The following is a 7,001-nucleotide window of genomic DNA, read 5'->3' on the forward strand; positions in this document are numbered from 1 at the left end:
ATTTCTTATCAGCCATGAGATTGATTTTTTTTTGTAGTTTTATAAAATTACTAATTCATATTAGTTCAACAAATTAAAGTTTAATAATAGTTTATTATTTTAAAGATGGTAGTTTTTTTTTGGAATACTCTTATCTAGTATATAAGCTTTAATTTTTCAGATGCTATTTGTTCTACATTTAATTTTACCAGTACTAAAGGAATACAACTCATTTATAAAGTTAAACCTGGTTATAAGCATATATAACATTTTGTTATACTACTAATATATCTGTACTACTATCTTATATTGTACATATCATCTATATTCTAAATACCAGTTTTTACTATTTGTTTAATTTTACCTGAGATAATAATCAACTAAATAAGGTGAACTTAGTTAGATTAAACCATAACTAAAAAAAATAATCTAATATTCATCTATATTAAAAACCACCTTTTTCTATTAATGATATTTTTTCTTCATTATAATATTTTAAATGCATGACAATAAATGTGTGCATTTTTTTTCAACATGTTCATATTTAACTTTGTGTTAAATTTAATTTATATTTGGCCCTGTTTTACATTTTTTGCCTGAATTTCAGAGTATTTAAAAGTTTCAATAACTCATATAATATACTTGAATCATTAGATCACATGTGTTAGGCATGGCTACATATTTTTTTTCTAGTAACTTTAAAAGACAATTTATATTTCAATTTTTGAATAAATGAATTTGATTTTTGTTGTTACTGTATACACTTGATAAAGTTTTGATAATTTTTATAACATGTATTCAGAAAGCTTTAACTTTTGTTTTTGATTTGGTAGTAATTAACTACGTTGTATTTAAAATGGTTCTGAAAGTCAACCCAATTTTTACTTAAATGTATCAAAATTAAACCATGACTAGCCAAAATAGAATACTTGGTAATTTACTTACCTTTGCTTTTTAGTAATTTTGTACTTATCAGAGTTGCCAAATGTCTTTGGCAAATTTTCTTGAGGTTTTCAAAACTTCTTCCAGGTTTCTAAAATTAAACAGTTTAGGGTCTATTTTTAGTTTTAAATTAAAGTTTGAGGTAAAAACTGTGTTAAATAATATAACAACATTGAAATATATCTTAAAGCTTCTTTAAATAATTTCTTTAATAAAAAAACTTTTGATGATGACAAAAAAAGTTATCTATACAATAGATTTTTTGTGTCAAATCGAAAATTTACTACTTTACATTTAAAAGTTGCTTTAAATTATAGGTTTTTTAGTGACTTTTGTTCAAAATTCCAGGTTTTTTTTCAAAGTTTCTCAAATTCCAGGTTTTTTAGCCCAAATTGTCAAATTTCAGGATTTTCTAGGATTCTAGGTTTTTTTGGCAACCCTGACTTATACTACATTTCTAACGACTAATTACTTACATAGATTTATAAAACATAATCTATCAGTACACAATAAGCCATAGTATAAGACAAAAGACAATTCCCTTATTTTTTTAACTGCTTAGTATAATTTAGAGCTAGAATGTCACGTATATAAAGCAACTTCTATTTAAAATGTTTTACATTATTACTGTTAATTAAATTATGGCTGAAGTTGATTTAAAATAAATTCTTTATACAGATTTTGGTCACTAAATTGTATTAATAATTCACAAAGTTTAGGTTAATTAAATCTAATTAAAAACTACTAGTTTTGTTAGACTGTATTTAGGTTTGAACAAAAAATTATCGTTTTTATTTAATTTCAGTTGTTAAAAATTTAAAATTATTTTGCAAAAAAAAAAATTTTACAAGGATTTTAAACAGAATTATCTGATATGTGATAAATTATAAACATTCCATTGTAAACTTTATTTATATAGAAGTATTGCGTAGTTTAAAGTCTGTCACAATTTTTCAATTTTATGTCGGCAACTAACAAATAAATTTTGATTTTTTTTTGATATTAACAGTTCTTTACCCCTAACCCAAAAATTTGAAAATTATGGTGTTAAAAACAAAAAAAAAGTATAACTTTTTGAAAAATTAAAATGCAACTTTAAAAAAATACATTTTTGTGTTTGGTAGAGCATGAGATATTCTGCTTCAGAGAGAGAGTTAAAAGAAAGCACTTTGTAAAATTTAAATGGGCTGTATACAAATTAGTACAAAAAGAGCTAAGTAGTGATTGACCTTATTTATATACAAAATATAGAGAGAAATGAAAAAAGTGTTTTGTTTAATGATTTCAAATATTTGCATTTTTTATAGCCAGTATTTATTTTGGCTACCATCAACAAAGTTGAGATGTTTATTGTTGTTTGTTTGTTATTATTTTTTAATATAAATTTGTTTATTCTAAGATGTTTTTTAATAACTGGTTAATCTTAAAATTTAGTGAAATTAAATATAATTAAAATTCTTTAATTTTACCCATATTTTAATTTGCCCATATAATTATATCTAGTATTATTATAAATCATTGTTACAATTATACTTCAATATTATCATTACTTATTTTTTATTTTATAATTTTCTAAATGTATAATTTCATTATTATAGATCAAGCAGTTATTTTCTTGGTGCAATTAGTTTTACTTGGACTGTAATATGGCACAGAGAAATTTTTTAGTTAGTTCTGCTTTCTTTTAGTTTTTCTTTTTTAAATTTCTATCATCACTTATTTAATGTTAAAATTTAGGATTTAATTAAGATTGTGTTAAAGATTAACTTATATTGTACTTATTATATATTATATCATATACATCATATTTAAAACAAAATGTAGGTTTTTAACAAATAATTGTATTTCCTATTTTTTTTTTAATTGTGGATAATCACAGAGTAAAAGGTATATACTTTTTTAAATCACATTACACTTCAGCCTCATTTAACAGAAATTACCAAACTGACAACTAAACCTCAAAAAATAGTTGAAACTTCAAAATGTAATCTGTAATTTTTACTTACAGGGTTTTAGAAAAAGAAAATCCAGGTTTTCTTGATTTCTTCCAGGTTTTTGAAAGTGAAGTTTTTTAATCTATTTTTAGTATAAAATTAAATCTTAAGTTTTATTTGGTATGAAAGTATTATAGGATACAGTTATAGTATTTTAAATGTGTTCTATAATAAAAAATCCAAATTATACAGTAAAAAATTATTGTACATGATAATTTTTTTATATTTAATCTGAGATTTGTTATTTACATGTAAAAATTTCTTAAAATTCCAGGATATTTTTTTTCTTAATTGTCAAATTCCAGGTAACTCAAGATTTTTTTGGAGACCTTTTTTAAGCTTCCATTAAAACTTAATTTTATAAAACACATTGTTTGACCCTCCATGGCCTAATATTAATTTTATATTTATAAATTTTATTGTGTTTAACACTTAACAAATAACTGTTGTAAAAGTTAGTATGAGATAAGTTAATTATATGTTTTAGATTGAATATAAGCATGGTGGCCTCAGGTAAATTTTCCTGACCATTTTGCAGAAAAAAAAACTCTTGATCAAGAGGCAAGCATTTTATATACAACTTACTGTAAATTAAAGGAATTACAGAAAAAGGTGTGGGAAGTTATTTTTTATTCATAAAACAATGAAGAAAATTTTCCTGACCAATTGGCAACCAAATCTGATGACTTATATTTGAGCACTCAATCTGCTTTCATCACCTTCATGTTAACAGGTGTAACCAAATATGATGTCAGTTTATTAAGAAATTCAAGACTGAAGATGAGTTAAAACAAGTATTGTCAATCCAGTAAACAAAGACTTCAACAAAAAGTTGCAAGAGAAAACTTTCTACTGATAATCCAGTATCATACTGAAATAAGAAAAAAGTTGAATGGTAGTATTTAAAATGACAAAAAATTTTAAATAAGATTGACTACCACTTGAGTAATAATAAAAGCATCTTGGATTTAAAATTATAAGTTGAAGTCAGTAGTTTTTACAAAACATTTGACAAACTGGTTTGAGTTTGTCTAAAATCAAAAAGCCTGATTGAAAACTTGGCCACTAAGTAAGATTTTAAGCAAGTTGTAGTTAAATACCATCATAGGTTGTACTTCAAATATACTGTTAAGGTTTGGAGCCTGAGCTTATTAAAAAAATGTACTGAAGAAGGAACAGTGAGTACTGATGTTTTCCAATTTGAAAAAAGAATTGGTATTATAGCAAGGCAAAAAGACTATCATCAGCAAAAAAAATAAACATGATATTCATTCTAAGGTAAGCTAGCTCAGTAAAGCCAAGTAGGATTATTATACCAGAACTATATTACAAAATTATCTTATTTTTAAATCATATGTTTTAGATATCTGAAATGTAAAACAAGATTTGTACTTCAAACTAACCAACTTAGTTTTATAAATGGAAATTCTGAACCTTATGGTCTGAACTATTGAACTTAATATAGTCAGTTATATGTTTTAAAGAAGAAAAATTTTAAAGTCATAAAGGAGCAAGCTTTATATGGTCAAAATTAATATTTAACAAGGTAGGGTTGCAAAATGTTTTTGGCAAATTTTCAAGCTTTCATAATTTCCTCCAGGATAAAATTACACATTTAAGGGTCTAATTTTATTTTTAAATGAAGTTTTAAGGTAAAAAACTGTGTTAAATAGTATCACAACATTTAAAAGATATCTTAATTCTTCTTAAAATGTGCTATAATTTTTTTTATTTTATGATGACTTAAGTAGATTTTTTGTGTCAAATCTAAATTCTACTACTTGACATGTAAAAGTAGTTTTAATTTCCAGGTATTTTAGTGATTTTAGTTGTAAATTCCAAGGTTTTTTCAGCCAAAGTTGTCAAACTCCAGGTTTTTTTGGCAACCCTGTGCAAGGCCACCCTTGGTTTAGGAACTACTAGTTTTCAAAAAAAAATTCTATTAGTTTTTTTCTAACATTTTAAAAATTAACTAAAATTAATAGATCAGTATAATATGATAAAGTAGTTACCAAACCAAGGGGTGGCTGTGTAAGAAACCTTTAAATATCTTATCTTAAAATTTTATTTAAAATAAATAATGTTAATTGACTATGCTTCAAGATTTGGGCTTAAAATAAATAATGAAGTAAAAAATTAAATAGGTGTTACTTAATTTAATGTACCAAATTTACTTTGTCCCTAATTGGGTATAGTTCTTATAAATTTCCTAGCATATAAGTTAAGACATAGGCATGTGCTGCTTATCAATATAAAAATTATATAATTGTTGCTTATTGGTACTTTAAAAATTGTAGAAAAATAGTATGTGTAAAGCAGTTGAAATAATAAATGGATAATCAATATTTTAAATAAAGTTTGACATTGAGCAGTTTATGGACAGTAGGACAGCTATAAATGACTAATCAAATATAAGATGAATATTAATGACATTTATGTATGAATAAAAACAGTTTTGAAAGTTGTTTTTTTTATTTTAGAATGGTCAACTTTGTTTTAAGCTATCAACCAAAAATTAAGGTGTGACCCTTCAAAACTTGGAAATTGAAAGCATATGGTAAATACATAATTTTATTCAACAAAAATTGCACACATCAAACCATGATAGGTCCTGGTCCAATGTACCATTTTCCAACAATGTACAGAGTCCTCTATTTTGGTTTTATTGCCTGTTCAGCACAGACAACACAACCTACTGAGTTATGAATAATTTTATAATGTTAATCAAACGGCCATTATGTCCATTATTTAAAAAAATAAACAAACGTTTCCTTAAGCACCAGGGAAAATAATGAAAAAGCATTTAAGGTTAAAAAGTCTAAAAGATAACTTATTTAAATAAATTAGCTGAAAGAATAATTTCTTAGCTTAAAAAAATAAAATTAATTTTTAATGCATACTATTTCAAATTATATTTTTTGTGTTAGATTTTATCAAAACAATAAACTATTAACATTTTTCATACTAAATGCAGTTAAGCTGACTACTCTTTTACTAATAAGTTTCTTTGTAATTTTTTTAATTCAATTGAGTTGGTTTTTCGTATAATTTAAAGAACAGCTGAGTCATAAGCATGTAAACTAAGATTTAAACAAATAGCAAACAATTAGGCTTAGTTGCCTAATAGTTTGTTATTTGTTTAAATCTTAATAAGGATAAGCGTATTGCCAGAAGTTACTCGAGCATGAGATTTCTAGCTAAAATAATATAACACTTGTTGATTATTTAAACAAATTATTTCTGACAACCCTGCTTTTAAATAAAATAGAGGTGTGAAGTTAAAGATTCCAAAAATGTTTTATAAGAAAGTAGTTCAACTTTTTGTTATGCTTTTATTTTTTTAATTTAAGCAATATTAGAATTTTAACAAACAAAACTAATACTAAAACTGTTTACTATAAAAAAGTTACTAGAATAAAAATAACAAAATACTCCTTCTAACTTTATTTACAAACACAAAAAACTTGGAATAAACCCTTTTGTGTTTATTCAAAGTTTTTGCTTAATTGCGATGTTGCCATTGCAAGCTCCAGCTTGGAATGAGCTCTTATGCTGGACCTTCTTCTATTTATACTAAAATTCATTCAAAAGTTCTGGCGAAACAAAAAAGCCATTTTGTCTTCTTTTAAGATTCAAATTAGTATTTCTAAACTTTTGAAGCAGGGTTAAACTAAATTGTTACATTATGGCTTTTTTATGTTTAGTTGCCATAATTTTCGACTTTTTAACGTTTTTTATTTTATTTTACTGTATTTTACCGAATTAGGGTCGGCTGCAGTTGTAAGTATTTGGATTATTTTCATTCATATCATTATGCAAACTTATGCAATTAAGGCTAATTGATAATACAGCAAGTTATTAAGAACATTTATAACCTTATTACTGACCCGCCTTACACAAATATATAAAAAAAAATATTACTTAAAACTTGCAACAAAAGTAAGTAAAATGTTAGCCAATCAGAAGCAACCTTAGAACCGCTGCCGAAGCTTCAAAATTTCGACTATTCTACTTTTTTGTAACTTTGGAAGTAAGTAATTAAGTAATTACTAACTACAGATGACAAAATTTATTGATATTTTAGTA

The sequence above is a fragment of the Thalia democratica genome, chromosome 8 (genome assembly GCF_965202585.1).
Source record: "Thalia democratica chromosome 8, ktThaDemo2.hap1.1, whole genome shotgun sequence".
NCBI lineage: Eukaryota > Metazoa > Chordata > Thaliacea > Salpida > Salpidae > Thalia > Thalia democratica.